Source organism: Amblyomma maculatum, chromosome 6 (genome assembly GCF_055883805.1).
Source record: "Amblyomma maculatum isolate TAMU_Amacu chromosome 6, ASM5588380v1, whole genome shotgun sequence".
Lineage (NCBI taxonomy): Eukaryota > Metazoa > Arthropoda > Arachnida > Ixodida > Ixodidae > Amblyomma > Amblyomma maculatum.
This window is the reverse complement of record NC_139349.1, coordinates 136,510,826-136,535,465: the sequence shown is the minus strand read 5'-3', so window position 1 is coordinate 136,535,465 and position 24,640 is coordinate 136,510,826. Positions and strand designations below refer to the sequence as shown.

At 45.6% G+C, this 24,640-nt stretch overlaps 1 pseudogene; it reads right to left on the bottom strand.

Moving 5' to 3' along the window:
- Positions 1–17,902: 17,902 nt before the first annotated feature.
- LOC146186839 (uncharacterized) lies at positions 17,903–21,967 on the bottom strand (annotated as a pseudogene).
- Between the last annotated feature and the right edge of the window lie 2,673 nt (positions 21,968–24,640).

Sequence of the window (24,640 nt, the reverse complement as noted above, 5' to 3'; positions counted from 1 at the left end):
TAGATCGCATTTATGTCTCTGTTGAACTGGCTTCATTGTGCACAGAGTATGACGTTAAGCCCGTAAGCTTCAGTGACCATTGCTTAGTAATTGGAACATTTGGCAGGAAACAGCGGAGGTCACGATTTAACTGGCACCTGTGGAAATTTAACGTGAAGCTTTTAGAGGACGACAGTTTTGTAAGAGAGACAACGAAAGAACTCGATAAATTACTTTTGACGCAGGCCGAAAGCTATATAGTTGAGTGGGAGGAGCTAAAGCAGAGAGTAAAGCTTTTAGCTATCAAAACTGCAAGCGCAATTCGATATGAGGAAAAAAGAAAAGAGAAAGTAATGCACGAGGAGCTTGAGTTTTTGCTTAGCATGGATAGCATCCAGCCGGGAAGATATGCAGAAGAAATAAAAGCCTTGAAACGACAACGTGAAAACATTGACACTGAAAAGTATAAGGCAGCAGTGATAAGAGCAAGGTCGGAAAAATTTTGGGCGGGGGAGACGCCAACTAAGCGAGCGCTGTCAGATGAGAAACGGCACGCGTATCAAAAGGAAATACGGCAAATTGACAACCGAGGTGCTGTAACTAGTGACCCTGCTACTATCAAAAATACCTTTATAGAACACTACAATGAATTGCTTGGCCGTAAACGCGAAGTCAAAAATGGCTTTCAGGCAGAATTTTTGCGCCAAATGCCAAAGCTCGATGAGGATGTTAAAACGCGTCTAGAACGACCCATAAGTTTGACAGAAATAGAAAGTGCGATAGACGACCTTCCAATGGGAAAGTCGCCAGGACCTGATGGGCTTGGCGCTGCTTTCTACAAAGCATTTAAAGATTACACAGCCCAGATTTTGCTTAAAGTGCTAGATGAGTCATACGAACGTAAGCAGGTCCCACCTTCGTTTTCTACCTCGCACATTGTTTTGATTCCGAAGTATGATGAGCCAGGAAAACGCCTGTTGGTGGGTTCTTATCGGCCGATAAGCCTCACCAACGTGGATTACAAAATATACATGAAAGTGCTGGCGAAAAGGCTTCAAAGTGTAATACCGAGTCTGGTTGGGCCACACCAGACGTGCGGCATTAAAGGTCGAAGCATCGCAACTAATGTGCACGTGGTACGAACTGTTTTGGAGTGTTGTGACGCGATTGGATCTCGAGTGGCAATGATACAGCTGGATCTCGCCAAAGCATTCGATCGCGTTTCGCACGATGCCTTGTTCGAAGTATTGACACACTCAAACATAGGGCGAGTGATTGAGGAAGGTGTTCGAATGGTGTATGCGAACTGCACGACACGGATAATAGTGAATGGAGAGCTCACTGACAGCATTCGTGTGCTGTCGTCAGTGAGGCAAGGCTGCCCCCTGTCACCCCTACTGTTCGCGGCCTACCTCGAGCCTCTCTGCCGGTCTATCATAAACAATGAACGTATAACTGGTTTTATGCTGCAGTCAGCACAGGTCAAAATGCTGGCATATGCAGATGACATCGCTGTATTCTGTTCAAGCAGAGAAAGCATTCAAGAAGTTACTGCCCTTGTTGAAAAATTCTGCCGACAGACAGGCTGTGAAGTAAATTGGGAAAAAAGTGCCGGTTTCTGGCATGGAGACTGGGATGTTACGCCTGAATACTTTTCTCGTTTGCAATGGTCAAAATTGCCGACCCAGTATTTAGGCGTGCCGCTTGAATCGTACCAAGATCCCACCCCATTCTGGGCTGGCCAAGCAGAGAGAGCGAGAGAGAAAGCTGATTCATGGCAGGGCAAGCCGTTGTCAATGTTCTCACGCGCTTATGTGTGCAATGTTTTCCTTGTGTGCAAAGATATGGTACGTAATGAATGTACTTTCGGCGACGCGTGTTAGCATTAAAAAAATTCATCGTGTCTTTGCCGTTTTCATGTGGTCATCAACATGGGAAAAGTGCAGCAGAACCAACCTCTTTCTGCCTGTTAAGGCGGGGGGCTTGGGCCTTGTGCATCTCTTTTTGCGACAGGTTGTCTCGCGTTTTTTTTTCCTTCGTGATCAAAACGACAAATTCTTGAGGACGGTCATGCAAGTACGACTGTGTAAAATGCTTCCAGAATACGTTGTCTGTTCTGGTGAGAATATGAGTGGCGCTTTAAAAGGGTACATGCGCGAAGTTGTCTTGTCTTTCAGAATGTTGCATGCGCGTTTTTCAATGGAATACTTGAGCAAAGTGTGTAAGAAGAAGCTGTACAAAGATCTTCTGGATGTGATGATACCGTTGCCGATTTACCGTGCACCACACCGTGGAGGCCCCGGACAGGATGTCTTAAAGCGTGTGAAAAAGATGCCAGTTAGGCCTTCAGTTAAAACGTTCTTCTTTAAGCTACATTCCAACACATTACCTGTTAAAACCTGGTTACATGAAAGAGGCTTATTCGTTCCCTGGACAACAGACTGTCTCCTTTGCAAAAAACCAGAGACAATCGAGCACGTCTTTCTGGATTGCTGGGATCCAGTCTTTCACTGGGATGTTCTCCAGAGAACACTAAAGAAAGACCTTCCGTTAGATCCGTATGGCATACGGTTCCTTCCAGTCGAGAGTGAGGGTATTCCTTTGGATTTAGTCATGGTCCTGAGCCTCCACAGCCTGTGGAAAACAAGGATGCAGGTGCAACATGCAGATGTCAACACGCGTTCTGTACGCGAGAACTTTATCGAGAGTGTGCTGCTCCTTAGAGAAACGTATCGGGTGCTTTCTGATCCACCTAACTGGATCAGTGTGCTTGATGAACTGGCTGTCCTCAAAAAATTTTAAACCTTTCGTGACAGCCGAAGTCTGGTTGTTGCGAGTTTTACCATTATCGTGGATCTTTTTTGAATTGATGTGAACTCAAAACAGGCAATAAAGAAAAAAAAAAAAAAAGCGGCGTAGCCGAGCGGTTAGCGCCGAACGTTAAGGAGCAAGCAGTAGCAGGTTCGAGTCTCACCGCTTTTGGCGGTTTTTTTTTTATACAAATCAATTTTTAACGCGGTAGCGTTAAGGAGGTGGTGTCGCAGAAAAGCCGGTGTCGTCGGCGTCCAGTTCAGTTCAGTTCAGGCGTTCAGTCGTGTCCGACTCTTCGTGACCCTATGGACCATGTCACGCCACGCTTTCCGGTCTCTCACTATCTTCTTAACATCACATAGCTTCATCTGCAATGCCTCGAGAATGCCATCTAACCATGGCGTTCGCTGCCTACCCCTTCTCCGGCGACCCTCAACCTTTCCCAACATCAAATCTTTCTCCAGCGACTCCTCTCTTCTCATCAGATGACCAAAGTAGCTGAGCTTTAACTTTAGAATTTGACCCTCCAATGAGCAGTCAGGGTTTATGGTCGACAATATCGACTGATTTGATCTTCTGGCAGTCCAAGGAACTCTTAAGAGTCTTCGCCAGCACCACAATTCAAACGCGTCAATTCTTCGGCGGTCAGCCTTTTTCACGGCGTCCAGTGAGCGATAAATCCCGGCATGCACTTCATAAATAAACATGCGCTTCATAAATAAAAGGCAAGTTCCAAGATGGGCTGGGTGGGAATCGAACCAGGGTCTCCGGAGTGTGAGACGGAGACGCTACCACTCAGCTATGAGTTTTTTTTTTCTTTATTTCCTGGCTTTGGTTCATACCATTTCAAAAGAACACAAGTTGAATAACACAAAACAAAGTACATATTGGAAGGTCATCATCAGCCAATGTCAGGCTGGCTTCGTCTCAGTACATTAAAACTCCCGCAACGACAGCAAAGGGTAGAGCCTTTGCCACTCAGCTACGAGTTCGATGCTTGAAAGCGGTACAAAAGCGCTTCTAGTGAATGCGGTGTTGCCTTAGAAACATGCCGTAGAACGTTATACTGCAGTGTATATCGGTAATTATGAGCATGTTACTTACAGAAGTCGTAGTTACACGAGTAGCGAAGTAAGTTTCCGCTACATTTCTTCGGCGCTCTGCGCACATGCAGAGCCATCTTGCGGCAAACACAGAACAACCCCTCCTCGCAATGTGCGGCGCTGCCCCGACACGTGGCGCGCCACTCGCCCCTGACGTTTCGCCGTGCACCCTCACAGGTTGTAGAATCAAGCGTCTTTCCTTTCTTTAGATCACTATCTTCGCTCACCCGCTTCTCCCCTTCGGGCCGCGCGGGTACCGGTGCGAGGATGCCCCAATACCCTTGCGTTTAGTAAGTTTTCTCGACGAGGTGCAATAACGCTATCGCGTTCCACTCTTGAAGGCGAAGCTTAAGCATCCTCCAAATTTTTTTTAACCTTTCGTAGTGTATTTCTGGTGCTTCGTAATTTTTAGTTCTTACTTTTTACCCGAGGCCCTTTTTTCGCCGGGCGACGAGCACAATATATCGACGCTCTCCTTGGTATGAGCGGCAAGTATGCCCCTTTTGTTTACGACGCCTGCAAATAGCACGTTGAAGGTCTTGTTGACGCAGTATATGTTGGTCAGATGTGCCATGATTTAGTGAACAATTGAATGATAATGCGTTTTTCCTTCGGTACTTAGCATATGTATGCTTTTCGTGGCGTACGTAGCTGCAGTCAAGCGGTCAGGTCGCAGTCGAAGCGGCAACGGCGGCGATATGTTGGCGCAGAAGTGTGAACGAAAGAGTGTGTCGGCGGTAGCGGATTTCGCTCGCTCGTGCCTCCGAATGCTCAAATGGGAACCATCAAGGCGCATCTGCTGCTCCAAGCTCGTAATTCAGGCGCTGCAGGTTCAAACAAACTATCCGAGTGCGCACGAAATGCCTGAGCCGAAACATAACCAAAACTGAAGTGGGCGCCTGTGGCGCCTCCAAGTATATTTTTGCATTTGCCTTGCAACGTTTACGTTGTCTTTTCGCCGTCGTTTACGTATGATAAAAGCGTGTTATCATGTTTGAGAAAAAACGTACTACCGCATTCAAACATGCAACGTAATTCGCGTTTGTCAGCCTCCGGGATCCCTAGCGCGTCACGTGATTTGTAGTTGCGAGCCTCGGCCGTTTGGCTGTGGTGGCGCTACCTGTATTTCTGTTATTCTTCTTTACTACCTTATAACAGCTCTGTTTTCAGTAAGAGTGGTCTTTTTGTAATCAGGAACTGGCATTCTATCGATGCAAACCCACTTCCTTTCTCTCTTTAGTGTCCCTTTAAAACATATCCTCCGAGAGTGCAGCCACTCCCCGGGCTACAATTTATTCAAAGACGCAGAAGCATGGAGACCACGCTTCATAGCGAAGACCTGGCGACACAGGCCAACATTGTCCGTCTGGCAACTGAAGCGGCGAACCGCTTCGTCTACTAAACCCACTAAACCCTGCCCCTTAGGGTGATATCGGGCTCCCTAAACGCCTGCGAGCGGTACCGGAACTCTGGTGTCACCTCTTCCGGACAATAAAAGTTTTCACCATCACCACCAACCCCACCTCTTGCGAACTCACGAAGGACACTCTGAGTCATGAGCCAAGAAAGGTTTTCGCCTTAAAGGTAGTAGTCGGATGTTCCTGTGCACTCATTATTAATGTGTAAGCAATCTGTAGCTATGTTTGCGGTTTTCGTATCATCACGACCTTGTCCGCACAAATGACTTTATCAGAAAAAGAATGGTTGCATCAGACCGAACATCAAACATCTCGTATTGGAAATCGAGGAGTGCATTTACTTAATTGGTTATTTAATTAGAATCAAATTACAGTGGCTAGAATAGCCAAATAAGTTAATCAGACCTCAAAATAGTCTGAACGAGTATTGTCGACGTACAAAGGGGGTCACGTGGTACTCGAATTCCGGTGACGTGGGTATAGACCAGATTTTTTTAGCCTGGCTAGCAGCGCACGAGCGCGCGCGCTACTCTTGACGCAAGGCGCCTCCTCTCGGTGGGGACTGCGGGAATCGTCGCGTGTGCCGTGCCTACGCATTGTTTTCGTTGTTTCGGGTGCAGTTAGAAATGTACGGAAGCTATTCTTCTGGACGGCACTGCGCTGTCGTTGGTTGTACGAACAACCAGCGCAGGCGGAAACTTCTTTTGCAAGGCACTTGTCCCGTGCACCAGAACTTAAGAAGCCAGTGCATGTGCGGTGTTTATTCACTGCACAAATTTCCAGCCGCGGCAGAGAGCCGACGGCAGTGGGTTGTCGAGCTCAACAGGAAAGGCTTCGAGCCTAGCAAGCTTTCTCGAGTAAGTACGACGCTTTCTTTGGTCCGTTCTGCAACTATTGAAAGATGTATATTTAATTCGGAACTGTTTGCACGTGTGCTCTATCTATTTTATCGATGGAAAGCCTACCAGACTCAATCCCTGCCCAATGCTGAACCTTGGGTACGCAAAGAAGGTGAGCTTGAAAGGATTTGCGACTATGAGGCCAGTGTGCCGAATTAACGAGAGTAAACCGTATTGCCGTGAATCGCGGGTAGTTTCCATGCGCGCTGAGGTTTCGTAGACAAGGTTATCTCACCGTGTTACGTCTGCTCACCAGGCACTGAGCAACGCAGTAAAAGTACCGCGTCGCGCGATGCTTGGTGCATGTTTTCTCGCATCTGCGGCACGCCGGTATTCAGCATCAATCGTGGAACGGCACTTGCGGGATGGGTCGTTGGTAGGGCGCTCGACTGCTGAATCCAAGAACGCAGCTTTAAGCATGAAACCCAATACGCGAAACCAACCATCGCGGTACAAACGTTTCATTTGCCCGAAACAAGTTACAGACCTGCTACATTTTAACAGCTTTTTTTCACTAGTTTATTTTTTTATACACCGATTAGCACCGACAAGCACTAGCGTTCCATTCCGAGTAGCCTGACACATTTGAAAGCCATTTTTTTTCAACTGTTGCAATTATTGATCAATTGCAAACTATTTAATTAATTTATCAAGGACTGGTTTTTCTATTCTGAAAAGTTTCACACCGTTGAACCCCCTTTTTCCAATGTTTTCATTTCTTCAGTTCATCAGTTAATTACAGTGGCTTCATTCACTCGTGATATCAGCTATCACATACTAATCAAGCATCAATCATTATAATCACAAATTATCGTGGTACAGTTTTTTACATGACCTGCGCTTATTTACAATATGCAGTATCAGCCATGCCAATGGCTTTATTGACCAAATGAGCTGTATAAGCTACCGCTTAAAATGGGTGCAAGTGAAATGCACGATGATTGAGAGCAAGTAGCCCTGGCTATTGGCCAATGGTGTTCATAATTTTTGGCTTGGGCATGCAGTATATCAGTACAGGTATTGTATAATGTATATGACTGCAGCACGGTTGGGCTTCTAGACTTTTCATAACAGGTTTTCAACACTTTTGAGCGAGCATTTGTAAATAGACTGAGGCAGGTCAGAAATGGATAACAGACATAGACTCAGCAGTTATTGTTTCAAATAAAGCCTCTGGGGACATGCCAACATCTTTATTTGCAGAGATGGAAACATTAAAAAATTTTATGGCACACAGTGTGAAATACAAAAAATTGGTAGTGGTTTAACCACGGTTGAACGCAGATCAGATTAGCGTTAGCCTTGTTTGACATCATAGTTTAACATTTGGATTCCACTCATTGGTACCTTTTCCATGATATGACTTGTGTTCTAAAATTTGGAAATTAATCACTATATATATTGGTAATGTTTGCAATTAGCATAGTGCGGTTATACTTGACGTAAACTATTCAGTCGAATAAAGTTTGTTTTAAGCACAGTTAAGTAATTTACTGTAATTAACCAACCCCGCTGGGGGGGGGGGGGGGCACAGGGCTAAAGGCGCTCGATTACTGTGCTGAAGGATACGGGATGGAATCCCAGCCTCGACGGCTGCGATTCTAGGCGCTCGTGTGCTGTATGATGTCAGTACACGTTAAAGAACCCAGGGTACCCAGGGTGGCTGAAATTTCGGAAGCCCTCCACTACAGCATCTCTCATAGCCTGAGTCTCTTTGGGTTGTTAAACCGCCCAAAAACCCAAACCACTAATTAATTAATCAAGGCCTATAATTAGTCCACCGTATATGACATAACTATCCAACAACACAACTAGGTGCTATAAAGCTCAATTTTTGTCACAGTTGACTAATTAACAATAAGTAGTATAGGCCTACAATTAACTAATGCAGTTATACTCAGCATAGATTGCCCAACAATGCATGACGATAATGTATCTTAACATTCAATTTTTAATCACAACTAATGGATTAAGTAATTACAGTGCATGAAGTAAAGTGGTCAGCTAGATGTGGCCATATACCCGATTAGAATTCTACACGAGTATATGTGGCTTGTTGTTATGCAGATGAGGTCTACCATGAAAGTCATTGCGGCAGATGCAGTCATTTTTTTTTAGTCTTGTCTTCAGTAGATGCAATGCTGTAAAATTTGCCTGTGTACTAACTATTACTAACACAAAATATTTGGATGTAGTAATATTTTGAAACAAGTTTTACCTACTCGAAACAAAAAATACATGTGCATGATGACAAAATGTATTACTGAAAATAAATGCAGACTACTGTTATTGGCAAGCGCAGGTGACTCATGGACGAAGGCCAATCATCAAGAAAGGTCAGCCGTTGGAGCATGTTGCTCCAGGTGTCACCTCACAGGGCTCACAGGCACATGTAAGACTATTGCTATGCAAATAATTTTTTCCTGGTACACTGCAATATTAATATAGCTGCACTTTATGAAGACTAAGGAAACACAATATGACAAACTCAAAAAGATTCAAAGCTTATGAAACATGCTAGGTGTGTCACACTAGCACACCCGATATGAAACGAGAGGAATGCAGAAAACTAGCAAGGAGCACCTCAGTTCCAATATGCTGTCTTGTTCTGTATCACATTTCATTCAAAGCACGTTACACCTTAGGTGCGTGTTACCACCCTACTACTTCATATAGATTGCACCGTGTGAGTAATACAAAACCTGCATATCTCAGACCAGAGTAACTTTTGTGTCCAGAATGGTGCTGCCACTTCAAAAAAGGCAACACTCGGGAAGCATCCCTTCTGGCGTTGTATCTGCTTTTAAAAACTGTTTGTGCACTAGCATCATGTATTATGGCATAGCCGTCACAGCATGGGACAAAGCGGATTTTCATTTCTGTTAGCCTAGTGCCCCAATCAGTGCATCTACTGTTTCTTTTTGAGCAATAAAGTACCATATGGGACTAAACTGGCAGTAAGAGCTGGTGTAATCGCACGATTTAGGGCATTATTGAGGTAAGATGCAATGTCTTTAGAATGTTGTGCAAGCTTTCCGCTGTAGTCATCCCATGTGGAAGTACATCCATATTTAAGGTTTCATTATAGCATACGAGACAGCTTGTAATAGTGTCACAGCGCTCATTACTGCCCTATTGTTTCTAACTGCATTATTTGCTGCACATCCAAATGTGTCGTCTTCCACCAGGTATGTGCTCAACTTAACTTTATAGCATCACCATTCTGACATGGCCCCTGTCACAATCGCAGCGGCAAAAGTACAGTGGAAGTGGTTGCTTTTAACATAAGAGTCCATTTGGGTATTTCTACAACATACAACCATTCCAAGCTGGGACCTCAGGAATTTTTGCCTCTTTCCCGTTCACAGGTTTGGCTGAAATATTATGGAGCACACTTAAGTGTTTGGAATTTTCGTTCTCAATCTGTAAATAAAATGTAGGCTGCTAAGTGAATAATGCCAGCACAGCACCAACAGTCACTAGAGCAGGATACAAGTTGAAAAATAGCAGTTGGTAACTTTTTTTTTTACAGGCTATTGTATGCAGCACATTACTCCACTGAGCAGTAAGCAAAAATAGTTCTAATGTTTGGCTATTTCATACAAGTCAAAGGCATAATACATCTTGAGCTTATAACTTTGTGTGCTGGTCAGCTTTTATTTAAGTAACAAAGAATGTTTTAAAAGTGGTCTACTTTCTGTCACAAAAGAATTATGTGTGACAGTTACTGCAGACTTGAGTTGTAGCCAACTATAATACTTCCCGATGTGTGCCACTGGTTGCATGCACTGAAACAAAGCGAACATATCAGTTCGTATTTACATGGCCAGCCTGTTAGTCAGGTATCAGCATGTTGGTTGCAATGTGATCCAATGATTTCCTCAGACCTTCATCTGGATGTTTAGCGCAGCATGTACATTTATCTATTATTTATGCCAGATTTTTCTTTATGTTTCAGGTTATACCTCAAACCTTCCCTGTACGAGATGCAAGTTCTGACATTGCAACTGGAGAAACATCCGCAGGACCGTCGGGTTTTCCAGTTGATGTGGAAATGACAGAGGAGCCACTTGACGTCAGCAGCCACTGAGCTCCACATCATACGGAAACACCAGAATGCCGTGAAAAGAGCTGCCAGACCGAACCGGAGGTCTGCAGCATTGTTGTGCAGTGTGAGGATTTGTGCACTGCTATACAAGAAGACCACTCGTATGCTGTGCGGTCTGTTAAGACTATGTCGTCAGAAGTGCAGACTATTAGGAGGCCGTTTTCTGAAGGCATTTCAGAAGCAGTTTGTAGTTTTTATATTGGCCTTAACTGCACTGCCTTCTGGAAACTTGTAGCTGCAGTCTGCCTCAAAACTCGTGCTAGCCGCAACATGACCATCGGAGACCAGGTACTGCTGACGCTCATGCGCCTGAGGTTAAGGCTGCTGTACTTTGACCTAGCCGTAAGGTTCGACGTTTCAGTGTCCCAAGCTGGGCAGGTGTTTCGGACAACACTCGCAATTCTGGATGGCCTAATGACAAAAGTCGTGGCATGGCTACCACAAGAAACAATTCTAGCAACATTCCCACAACAATTACAGATAGTAGCTACTGCAATACTACATGCATCCTTGACTGCACAGAGGTTCCACTGCAGCGGCCTAAAAAGCTTTATCCACGAGGACGGACATATAGTCATTACAAAAGTGGAAATACTTTGAAGTTTCTTGTGGCAGTAGCGCCAAGTGGTTTTATCACTTTTGTGTCGCGTTGCTATGGGGGACGGGCGTCGGACAAATTCATTGTTGCGAAATCTGGCATTGTAAAGCTCTTCTTCAAAAACCAAGAAGTAATGGCCGACAGGGGGTTCGCACTAACACCTTCAATGAAAGAGAAGGTGTGAAGTTGAATGCACCTCCATTTTCAAGGGGAAGAGAACAGTTTCCAGAGGCTGAAGCTACAGCAGCAAGGAGGATATCTCAGCTGAGAATCCACGTTGAGCGCGCCACCAACCGCATCAAGTGCTACCGAATCTTAAAGTGCTCCCTTCCTATCCACCACAAGAAGCTTATGGACAGCATTGTTCGTGTTTGCGCAGGTCTGTGCAACTTAAAAGGCCCACTCATAGCTCCGAAGGAGTAAAAATAACTCAAGTCGAGCCCGAATATATTGTTACGTACTTTGTACGCGATGTTACGTACTTTGTACGCACGGGGGGTTTATTTACAGGGATCTGTACAAAGAGGACTGCGGCGAAGCATACAAGCGTTCCTCTGCCCTTGCTCTTTCTTCTTCTTCACCGATCTACCCGACCGCTCTTTTTTATCTTCCGTCGACGTTCTACGAAGGCGCGTGACATTTCCCTCCTCGCAGACGAAGCCCGTCGAGCGAGTTACAGAGATCCTCTGGAATGAAATCGCTTGAGGCGGGCTACATGCACCACCTGCGACTGCCGTGACCGTCGACCATTCGCCGTTATGCGTGCTATGACGTAATTCAGGTCATTGATGCGTTCTAACACAACAAACGGTCCGGTGTAGTGTGAAAGCAGTTTTTGACAAAGACCACGCTTACGGAGAGGTGTCCACAACCACACATAGTCACCAGGAGCATAGGAAACTTGTTGGTGTCGGGCGTCGTAGCGGTTCTTAGAACGTTCTTGTGAAAATAAAATTCGAACTCTGGCCAGCTGGCGGGCTTCTTCAGCTCTGCAGAGTGTGGTAGCAAGAGAAGGTTCGTCATGAATGAAAAATGGCAGTATGGTGTCGAGGGCGCAGCGAGGCGTGCGAGCATAGAGAAGGTAGAAGGAACTGTAGCCTGTTGTCTCATGTTGCACTGTGTTATATGCGTGCGTAATGAACGGTAGAACGCCATCCCAGTCCTTATGGTCTGCAGCGACGTACATAGCCAACATGGTGGTAAGCGTCCTATTAGTTCGTTCTACCACACCGTTCGTTTGGGGATGATATGGCGTGGAGTGGCGAAAACTGCAGGCGCTGAGGCGAAGAAGTTCTTCGACAATGTCCGCTGTGAATTGGCGTCCACGGTCACTAATGATGACTGCAGGAGGGCCGTGCCGAAGAATGACGAGTCGAAGTAAGAAATTTGATACTTCAGACGCAGTAGCGGATGGTATCGCGGCTGTCTCACAGTAGCGGGTTAAATAATCAACGCACACAAGAATCCATCGGTTTCCTTTAGAGGACCGTGGAAAAGGTCCAAGAAGGTCAATGCCAACTTGCTCAAACGGGGCTGTTGGAGGTGTGACTGGCTGCAGTTTTCCATGTGGGCTTGAAGTCGACAGCTTAAAGCGCTGACATTGCACACAGCTGGCTACATATCGCTTGATCGTTGAACGCCTCTTCGGCCAGTAAAATCGCTGCTGTGTGCGGTGGAGTGTTCGGGCCACTCCCAGGTGACCAGACGTGGCATCATCATGCGTCATTTCTAGAACTGTGATACGTAGGCTTTCCGGAACGACAAGAAGCATACGTGCTCCCCCAGAGGCGAAATTTTTCTTGTAAAGCACTCCTTCGCGAATGCTAAATGTGTTCTTCATAGGATCGTTGGCGGAATCAAACAGTGAAGTTAATGTTTTGTCTTTGCGTTGCTCGGTTCGGAAAACTCTGAGATCGGGGAAAGTTTGTGCAATTGGAGCCAAATATTCATCGAAATTGTCTGAGTCATTATCAGTCGTTTGAAGCGGCAAACGCGAAAGACAGTCAGCATCTGAGTGTTTACGGCCGCTTTTATGCACCGCGGTAAAATTAAACTCTTGTAGGCGTAAAGCCCATCGAGCGAGCCGCCCACAGGGGTCACGAAGACTCACGAGCCAGCAAAGGGAATGGTGGTCGGTCACAATCGTGAAAGCATTCCCGTACAGATAGGAACGAAAGCGCTGTACAGCGAAAACAACGGCTAGACATTCTTGCTCCGTAACCGTGTAATTTCTTTCACATTTACTCAACGAGCGGCTGGCATACGCTATCACGTGCTGATCGCGTCCATGGCGTTGTACAAGTACAGCGCCGATACCGATACCACTTGCGTCAGTGTGTACTTCAATTGGAGCTGATGGGCAGAAGTGGCGGAGGATTGGGCCCGAGGTCAAAAGAAACTTCAGATTACGGAAAGCTGAGTCACATTCGCTGGTCCAATTGAATGGTGTATCTTTATGCAGTAGACTCGTAAGTGGGTAAGCGATGTCTGCAAACCTTGGTATAAAGCGTCGAAAGTACGAGCATAGCCCCAAAAAACTCTGCAGCTCTTTTACTGACTTGGGCAAGGTAAAACGTTTGACGGCTTCAATTTTCTTGGGATCTGGTCGAACACCTTCTTTGTCAACTAAGTGACCGAGGACAATTGTTTCACGATCGCCAAAATGACATTTCTTTGCATTCAGTACAAGACCAGCTCGTTTCATGCAATTAAGTACGATATCCAGACGGCTGTTGTGCTCACTAAATGTTTTGCCAAATATTACTACGTCGTCCAAATAACATAAACAAATTTGCCACTTTAGTCCACGTAGAATTGTATCCATGAACCGCTCGAATGTGGCAGGTGCATTACATAATCCAAAAGGCATAACGTTAAATTCGTAAAGTCCGTCTGGTGTTACGAATGCCGTTTTTTCTTTGTCTGCAATGTGCATGGGGATTTGCCAGTAACCGGATCTCAAGTCAATAGAGGAAAAGTATGAAGCTTAGTGCGGACAGTCAATTGCGTCATCTATACGTGGAAGCGGGTAGACATCTTTCTTTGTGACTGAATTTAAACGGCGGTAGTCAACACAAAACCTGCATGTGCCATCTTTCTTTTTAACAAGGATAACTGGAGCTGCCCAAGGACTACAGGACTCTCGAATAATGCCGCGCTTTAGCATGTCTTGAACTTGCTCATCTATTACCTTACGTTTAGTTGCTGAGACTCGATAGGGCTTCTGACGTATTGGAGTGGCGGACCCTGTGTTGATCGTGTGATGAATACGACTGGTAGGCAGGGGCATTGAGTCATCCTTGGCAAAGTCGAACACTGTCACGTGTTTCAGTAGTAGTTCCACTAGAATACGATGCTCAGTTGTAGAAAGAGACTTACTAATCATAGCCGTAACTTGGGTCTCCATGCCTGGTCGCACCTGCTGCTCAGTGACAGAGCTGTTTAACGCTGCGACGGAACCGGATATGCCTTCCTCGAAACGGGCGAGTTTCAGGCCCCGAGGCAACACAGTTGGCTCTTCGGAGTGGTTCACTGTCCATAGCTGAGTGCGGCCTTTAGTCACGGGAATGACGCAACGAGGCACAAGGATACTCTTCTTAGAGCAGCTGAATCTCGTAGGTTCTACTATAGCCTCAAAAGATTCGCACTGGTTCCGAATAGAGAAAACCCGCACGAATGCTGCAGATAACGCTGGCACAATTGTGTCTTCTTCCACAGCAAATGCTCCAAATTCAGGTGTCGAGTCATCCACAAGAACCGAAAGTAGTGAAGGATTCAAAGCAATCTCTCCCGTACCACAGTCTAAAGTTGCACCACACTCTTGCAGAAAATCAATCCCAAGAATCACGTCATGCGTAGACCGAGGCAGTACTGCAAATTCTACTCTAAACTTGAGGCCGCCAATAACAACATCCGAAGCACACACACCAAGAGGAACTAAAGGTTCACCACCCACACCACGGAATAACACTGCACGGTCACCACTGAACATTACTTTTCTACCTAAACGGTTCTTAAAACTCAAACTCATAACAGATACTGTAGCACCAGTGTCCACAAGTGCCATTGTTTTCACACCATCAACAAACATTTCCAATTTGTTCTTTAACATAAACACGGGCAGAGGTATGGACGTCATCGACTCGCCGGCGGCCTCACCTCCATCGGCCGCGCCCCCTAGTTTCCCGGAGGCGGAGGGGTAGAACGACGTCGAGGGGAAGGTGACCTGCGCGGGCGCTGGGGTGGCGGCGTCACACTACGTTCAGATGCAGGAGATGAATTCCGCAAATGTGTCGAATGGTGTGAGTCCCCGGTAGGCATAGTCGGGGATCGTTGTTGTTCGGTGTGCAGCCGTCCGTGAATGTTCGCGTGGGGTCGGTAATCTTGTACAGTTGGAAAACGACGGCGGCAGTATCTAGCGATATGCCCCGCAATGCCACACCTGTAGCATACAGGTTGAGGGCGCCAGCGATCAGCATAAGAGTCCTCACTAACAAAGTCGCGACGTTGGTTGTAGCGAGGCTCTCGCTGCTGACGAACCACATTTTCAGAGTAGGCGGGCCTCTTTTCCATCGGCTGGTGGTCATAACGTTGAGTATAGCTGCGCTGATCGTCCATATGCGAAGCGCCGCTAGGTTGAACCCACGGAGTGGACAGGGCGGCAACATTTGCCTGCGGTGCACAACTCTGCCGCACATATTCTTCACTACAGATGGCGTCCCTAGATCTTGACAATTCCTCGCGTACAATCTCTCGTATCATATCAGCCATGGAAACTGAAGGACAGGCTTCAGCACTGGCTACAGAGGTGACATTGGCCAGTTTTCCGAATTTAGGTGTAATTCGTCGCAGCTTGAGAGCCTCAAATGTTCTACAATGCTTTATAACATCAGCGGTGGTGCTCAGGTTCTCTTTGCTAATAAGAAAATTATAAACGTCTTCCGCTATTCCTTTCAGGAGGTGACCGACTTTGTCTTCTTCAAGCATAGTGGGGTTGACGAGTCTGCATAGCTTTAAGATAGCTTTGATATATGCAGTACAAGTTTCTCCGGGTACTTGTGCCCGGTGAAACAAAGTTTGTTCAGCGCGCTTCTTCTTTGCAGGTTCATCTCCAAAATTTTTCTTGATTTCGCTGGTAAAGATAGCCCATGTACTTAATGAATTCTCGTGATTATCGAACCAGTCGAAGGCAGTGGCGGCAAGGAAGAACACCACATTAGCCAGCTTAGTAGCGGCGGTCCAGTGATTGTATTTATTCACTCTTTCGTAGTGCTTCAACCACTCATCAACGTCCTCCTCAGGTTTTCCGGAAAAAGTGCGCGGCTCTCGATAATGGGGCCAGTTGTTCGCCGTGGATGGTCCTGGCTGCTCGGTACTGCTGTCTTCAGCCATGTCTGATGGCATTGGTGGTAGGCCAGCAAGTCTACGGCTTCTTCGGTAGATGAAACGCTCCGTGGTCGCTACCCAGCACCTCCACCAAGATGTTACGTACTTTGTACGCGATGTTACGTACTTTGTACGCACGGGGGGTTTATTTACAGGGATCTGTACAAAGAGGACTGCGGCGAAGCATACAAGCGTTCCTCTGCCCTTGCTCTTTCTTCTTCTTCACCGATCTACCCGACCGCTCTTTTTTATCTTCCGTCGACGTTCTACGAAGGCGCGTGACAATATCAAGTGAGTTCAGATATTGTTTGTTTATTTTTTTGTGGGGTTTAATGTCCCAAAGCAACTCAAGCTATGAGAGACGCCTTAGTGGAGGACTCGGGGAAACTTCAACCACCTAGGGTTCTTTAACGTGCACTGACATATCCGGGTACAACTATGATTATAAATGCAGTGCTACACCTTTCCCATGCCTACACCTACACCTTTTCTTTATGAAGGCAGTGTTTCTGCACCTGTTCATTGAAGACAGCAAAGTATACAAACTGTTTCTAGTTTGGTTTATTGAGTTTAACGTCTCAAAGCTACTCAGGCTATAGAGACGCCTAAGTATATCTGTTCTTGTGAAAAATGAGTTAAGTTGAGCTGCATTAATATCAACATTATTAATTATGAACAATGTGTCTTTGGATAAAGCTTTATAATTGTGCTATGTACCTTTGTTTAGTATTGAGTTAAGTTGAGCTGCATTAATATCAACATTATTAATTATGGATAATGTGTCTTTGGAAAAAGCTTTATAACTGTGCTACGTACCTTTGTTTAGTATGGAAATTCAGTGAACATGGTGAACTGTTAACTCAGTAAACAGGGTGAATATGCAGAGCCCATTGGTGTCCATGCATTGTTGCTTTAACATCGACAGTGATTTAAGGTAAGGTGCAAGATCAACATGCATTCTTTACTTGCATAATGCATGAATAGCTCTGACACAAAGATCATTAAGCAGCTGTCTGCCAAATGTGTACAGATATATGCTACTTACTCCTGAGTAGTGAAGAAAATGTGTATGATGTGCATCAGGTATATCAAGAGATGCCTTAGTGCAGCTCAAAGGCTGCTGGGTGGTTCTACCTGACTGAATTTTTAGGTAATGATGACTTCGAAAGTGCACTTGGAGCTCTGATGAAACGGAATGCCCTGTATTTTTCACATTTATGACTATTATAGAAGATGTTTTTTGTGGAAAGTCTTTCTTTGCATCAAAGTGTTTATATTGATAAAGCATGAACGTATGCATGCAAAGTGCTTAATAAACTGTTGCAAGTTGCTGAAGTGAACCAAGAGCTCTACTTCCTTATTGCACCCTGCAAATGTGGTTGAGCTGTGCATTTCAGGACAGTTGCAATGCTTTTTTGTTTTCCCACCCTCTCATCTATACTCATTTTATGGTTGCAACAATATCCTTTTTATTTTCAGATCTGCTCTGAAAACTAATCCAGTTGTTTTAGGCAGCTCGATAAAACATTTTATTGCTGTGTTTTTGTAATGGTTTATTACAGGACTCAGTATATTATCGTAACAGTCGACAGCTCTGCTTGCTATGATTTAGTGCAGAGTTCAACGTAATCCTTGCAAAGCACTAGGCTTCTGCTGTGAACTTCATTGACAAGCCTGGGAAGGTAATGCCCAAAATAAAATTCGGACAGCCGTGTGAGGTGGCAGACTAAAAAAATTCACATCCAACAGCAGCTCTACCAAAACAGTGTTGAGCACTGACCATACAAAAAAATAACAATGGGATCTCTGCAGGCAAAACATAGTGAACTGTGCCTGGTAGTAGTATCCATTTTTTCCAGTTTTACTAAAGTAGCACTTTCCTTCCTTATTTTTGTTCACATCATACCTGTTGCTTTCCACAAGCTCCAAGCAATCGTTTGTGTAAGAGCACTTAATCTCCAAAATGCTGGTTTCACCAACTAATCCATCTGGGCTTGCTGACAAGAAAGGGTGAGTTTAACTCACAACAGTGCCGCACTTTTTCACCTGAACTTTGCACAGCTTCTCGAATGTTTGTCGAGCAACAGGCTCGTACCGTTGCCCATGACTTGTTGCTTTGTTTCCCCTAAAGTGGGAAAAAAGACATGATGTTATAAATTAATCTGGCAATGTCTCCTTCTTTCGTGGAACTTTGGAGATATTTGATGCAGTCAACCTAAGCTTGCGACTGTCCTGCCATAAAAGGCCGGTTTGTTGCGTCGTCAGTTCTGTAAGCTGCAGCCTTGCTGGCTCTTTCAGGCGGACCCACTTGTTGTAGAAGTCTTCGCAAACGCTGCAGGAAAGATCATCACCCTCATGAGATGTGTGTGCAGGTGCAGCAGTGTCAACTGCAGGCACTGCAGTATCGACTACAGGCATGTTTCCTGGCACTGCTGCATCGACAGTCAGTTGCAACAAGCTCCCCTTTATGTCGAGAAGAGGCGCTATGTCGGAACTTCTCATTGCTTGCACGTAGTCTTCGTGAGTATTGTAGCAAGGCAAATCAACATTCTCTGTTTTCACTGAGGTTTCTGAAAACTTCTTCATTTTGAAGTTCATATCAGAAACCTTGGCTGGCACGACATTTCTTTTGGTTCCACGATTCCAAATTGCGCTTCGGTCAGTGCAAGCTTGTCCAGTAAGTCCTTCTCTGTTGGCGAATTCCATTTTCCACAACAGTGCCCCTGGAATCCGAAGACAGAATAAAGCATTTTTTGTTTAAGAGTCGGTAATTGATAACCGAGGCTATTTCTATAAGGGGCAGTGTCTAAGCAATTGGCGTCATCTTGGCAAAAGCATATATAGGCACACGAAACATTACTGGAATACAGAAAGAAAGCCATTCACACCAAACAGCTAATTTTCCCTCTCTGCCATTGCAAGAAAATGCTACTGTGGACACAGCAGTACGAAAAGTTTGTTTCACAAGTCTAGCTTATCGAAAGAAATATCAAGGAAACCATTGAACACCAAAGTACAGTCTTCCAGGAGTAAACGGGCTGTGCAGCTTGCTTTTCAGCCTGGTTGTGCATGATTGCACAACCGTAGCATTGAATCCTTCCATAATAAAGAGAACCCCTCAGTTTTTTGTTACCTCTTTTACCATTTTGGTTGTATTCAAGTCTCCAATAAATGGCCGAGAAGCAAACCACAAAGCCTGGTTATCTTTTGGCACATACAGGACATACGTATAGATGTACATGCTGTCCGTACTCAGTCTACATGCAATGGAAAATGATTCTTGCAGTCGAAAAACTTGCATTCAGACTTACACAAGGAAACAATCTTAAATGCAGATATATTTTAGTAACTATTTTCTTTAGTACAAAGCGTGTTTGACATTTTCCTATATACATACATTTTCTAGACAACTTTTTGTCTGTTTTCAGTTAACCCCATTAGCTGAAGAACGCTATAATGTCATAGAAAGCCTAGTCGGGATGCGGCCGCAAAAGGTTTAATTCACAGAGCTGGAATGAGCAGTAGGGTGCATGCTCTTAATTATGCAGAGAAAATTTCATGCATCAAACAAGCTCGTTCCAGTAGAATAGCCTTGACGGGAGTTCTTTTCAATCAATGAAAGTATGGTGTTGCAAGCATGCACAATATACAAGCATCAAATTTGTATTGCTGTTGCAGTCTTAATGACCCGAGCAGATTCTCCTTTGATTGTCATAACGCATTTCCCACACAAAGATTTTGCTGTGCAAATCACTGAGGTCTACTCTCAATAGGTCTGGATGATCTGGTATGCCAAAAGTTCACCTGTAACAGCCTGTGTGCTTACCTACGTGGCTGCAGACTTTTGTCAGTCCAACCTTGCATGTGCAGGAAGCGGAAATTATGCTACATGTCATTGTCAGGCACACCCACACTTCATATGGCCGGGTATCATCGGCTTGTGAGGGTGCCACAGCTCCTTTAACGTAACATACATCTTCATCCACTTTATGTATCAGGAGCTGCCCCACTTTGCCGCTGATCACATAGTTGTAAGAGTCGAAGCTTTTCAATGCCTGGACATCTTCCAGGTCGCATGCCTTTGTTTTTAGCAAATAGTATGTTATGTGGTGCTCTGCCACTGGTGGCCACAACTTCATATCGTCCAACCATTCCTTGTCACAGATCGTGGCAGGGTGCGGCAAAACTCGGGTACCTGTGTAAGAAACAAAAGCTTAAAAGGAGGCTTGTCCTGACCAATGGTCGGTTATCAAGAAAAACACTTCGCGTAAGCTCAACCGCTTCATTGTCGAGAATTAGCTTCAAAAACCATGGCAGATTTTGAACGAACAGATGAGGCGTATCCCTCCTTTCCTTAACCATTATTTTGTTTAACCTTGTCAGTTTTGCTTTTGGTTTAATTTTTTTCGCCGTTCCGCGCCCGTCCAGTTGGTCTCCGGGAGTGATCGGCGCACCTTGTTCACATCTCGGCGTCGATGTCGCGCGCTCCAGCTGCACGGAAACGGCGAGTTTCCACTGAAGTTGACGAATCGGAGAGCTCATTTTTGGATGCGAACAGCAGGAGTGATGACTCGGAAGACGAATTCAGCTCTTCAGACTTTAGCACCGACAGCGAAACTACGTCAAACCGAACCGGAACGTCAACAGCCATGCCCCGATATGTTTAGTTTTCTCCCTCGAAAAGTTCCGCTTTTGCTGCATGCTGATCACTCATTGTTCTGAAGATGGCAACTGTTATCTTCAGGGTGTCAATGTTTTTCAGGCGGTATTACTTCCCGCCGGTAGCGCAAATAGTCGTGTTTTGTGCTAGAAGTGTTTTCTTTCGTAACTATGGGGGGGGGGGGGGGCAGATATTGTACACAGAAAGAAATTGCTGCAGTGTTGCTTTGGTCCCGGTTGCAAAAAACGTAGATTTTAAAAATCTTTGTTTCATTTGTGTCAGAAAACTTTGATACTTTTGTGCGTTGCTTCTTTAACTACAATTTTTTTTCTAAATTTCTTTTCATCACTTACTCAATAGATATGTTCATTGTCACTAGTACCATTGTGAAGAGGAATTCCTCCTCTACAATTTGAGACGCTCCTGTACCAAGCAAATTTTGTAAAAAAAAAAATGACGCCACCCATTAACCCGCCGACATGAAAGTGCGAAATTGTGCATGCGTTCGAATTGTGGTCAACTCGTGGCTCTGCTAACCATTGCGACAAATTAGCTGCAGTGCGTCGTTTTAGTTATTAATAAATGTATTGTTATCAGCATGCATAGCGCGCAGGTGCAAAAGTGCACGTTGCTTGCTTCCCGTGCAGCAGGGCGACGGACGGCTAAATACACGTTCACGTATGTACACATACACCAAGCAAATACGCTGCAACCAGTTATCACTGCTAAATCATTTGCTTAAAATGATCGACGTGTCTGTATTTCATAGTGGAGCTGTACAGCGCCCCGGGTCCTCGCACGCTCAAACAGTCAGTATCCCGCACACGTGCTCCACCGCAGCGGCGTGCATACATAACACGCTGTTCTCGCTAAATGCTGTTGACATAGTGCTTTTTTTGCGTCCTCAAAAGGTATTTCAGCACTTGCGAAGGGTAGAATACAACGACTTTGCCGAAGTTTACTTACCAAGCTTCAAAGAAGGCGCGTGCACCGAGCACACACCCATCGCAGCAGTGTCACCGACGTCGATCGTCTGCTAGCCCGCAGTCCCCAAGGAAATGCTCGCAGCGCGGCGCGGCAGTCGCGAAAAAAAATGGCGGCGACCGGCAAATGCGGAAAAATCTGGTCTATAGGAGGATAAACTTTATTTTTACCTACAGTAAGTATCAAAATGTTGGGGGGGTTATAGCCCCATCAAGTAGCCATGAACTCATGGCATTCGGCGACTTCTATGACTTGTCACGACCCGTACCTTTGTGCCCGAGTCGGAGCTGAGCAATTCGGCCTCCCATTGGTCTTGATATTCTAGGCACTATAGTCTTGATTTGAGAGCTACAAACCCGCGGAAGGGGGTTCCCGATAGCAAGCCCAGAGTATGTGTGAGAGAGTGGCGTTTTGGTCATATAGCACACAGGATGGGAAGTATGCCCCAGGATCTATGGGAGCACGCAACCTCTTCCCCCCGCGTATAATTGCCTTACGTAGGCGTAACTTCCCATGGCGGCGCATGAATAATGTTGGAACGAATCAACCAAATTCAGTCTGAAAAATTCTGAGAGCAATGCAAAATCTGCCTTGCAGAAATGCGAAAACCTGAGCGCTGCTGTACGCAGTACATCTCGCGCCCCTTGATAAACACAATCAGCATTTCTTTGAACGCATGAAAGTTCACAGGCGTTCTGTAATTGGTTTGCAGGAAGGAAAGCCGCAGTATCTCTCACTCGCGAAATCACGCTGACATATGTCGCGGACAACACAGCAACGTTCAGGCTTACAAGTTTCCTCCAGTGCAGATACTGCAGTCATCTCCGAAAACTTTTACCTAAAAGCTCATTCTCGAACACACCCAGCGTTCCGTTGAACAGATCACAGTTCACCGGCGTTATATAATTGGTTTACAGGAATGTAAAGGCTCAGTATCTGTCACTGAGGAAATCCCACTACTATAATCCTCACGTTAGACAAGGAGAATTATGGTACGCGTTTCACGGTCCCGGAGAGGTGGAGCTAGTTAAAGCCAACGTTCTTAGTCAATATCTATAGTAACGTTTGTTAAAGCGTTTGGCTGGGGATTCAAGGGATAGCGGTTTGATTCCAGGTGGAGACATGTTTTTTAAGGCGATAGCCTTAAAAAAAACTGTGGTGCAGTGGTAAGACGCCCGACTACTGTGCCGGAGTACCCGGGTTCGAACCCGACCTCGGCGGCTGCGTTTCGATGAAGGCGAAACGAAGAGGCGTCCGTGTGCTGTGCGATGTCAACGCACGTTAAAGATCCCCAGGTGGTCGAAATTACTCCGCAGCCCTCACTACCGCGCCTTTCCCTTACTATAAATCAATCAGGCGATAGCCTTTAATCGCTCATACTGTCGTGGACAAAGTGTGTCCCGCTTTTGCGGCGTTCTGATTGGCCGAGGCAAGATGCGTCCCTGCCGTCTGCAATGCCGCACTTGAACGCGCGCCAAGGAACGCCACGCGACAGGAGCGATGGTGCACCATCCAAACTCACACCTGCCGAAGAAAGTGTGATAGATACTGCGGCTTTCCTGTAAACCAATTATAAATATATGTAGCACTGCAACGAATGCCAACAAGTGGCTAATGATGGGAGGCAAAGTATAAGATAGGAAGAGTAGGCTTTCGACATTCTCCTCTTAAGAGACACCTAAGAGACCCCCTAATTTTAAGACGAAAGCCTTTAAGGGTTCATACTGTCGTGGACAAAGTGTGTCCCGCTTTTGCGGCGGCTGTCGCGTGGCGTTCCTTGGAGCGTGTTCAAGTGTGGGATTACAGATGGTAGGAACGCTAGACAAGATGAGACTTCTGGAGGAAAGACGCTGTATCTGTCACATTTTCTACGAAAAGTGTGCGTTTCGATGGCGTGCCAGCGCTCCTGTCACGTGGCATTCGTTGGCGCGCGTTCAAGTGTAGAATTGCAGATGGCAGGAACACTAGACAAGATGAGACTTCTCAGGCTTACGCCTTTCACTACTTTAGTCGCTAAAGTCCCCCGTAATTTGTTTTTCTGATGACGTTATTAGGATGATAACGATAATGATAATAATAATAATAATAATAATAATAATAATAATAATAATAATAATAATAATAATAATAATAATAATAATAATAATAATAATTGATTCACAGGAAGGGAAAGGTACAGTATCTGTCACACTTGCTCTGTGGACACCTGAACCGCGCCGTAAGAGAAGGGATGAGGGTGGGAGTGAAAGTGGAGAGAGAGAAAGGGGAGCCGTAGTGGAGGGCTAGGGAATAATTTCGACCACCTGGGAATCTTTAACGTGCGCTGACATCGCACAGCACGCGGACGCTACTTCGTTTCGCCTCCATCGACAGCAACAGGCGAAATCCCGCGGAATCTCGCGAAGAAGTGATACCCTTCTCGAGGAAGCACGGACGGACACGCTGACGAGTCACGAGCCATAAAAGGCTTAGTCGGACGGTCCTGTGGACTGATTGATTGATTGATTGAATGTCCTTTATTGAATGGGAAGGCTCATGGCCATGGATGGGGATAAAGGGGAGTAGACATAATCTTCATTGTTTTGGTCGTCACTCGAATCACATTGCTCTAACCAGGCCACTAAGCGAGCCATACTTGGCAAATATCATCTGTGTGTTTGCATCAGTATCTAGAAGGGAACGGTAGTTCAGGCGG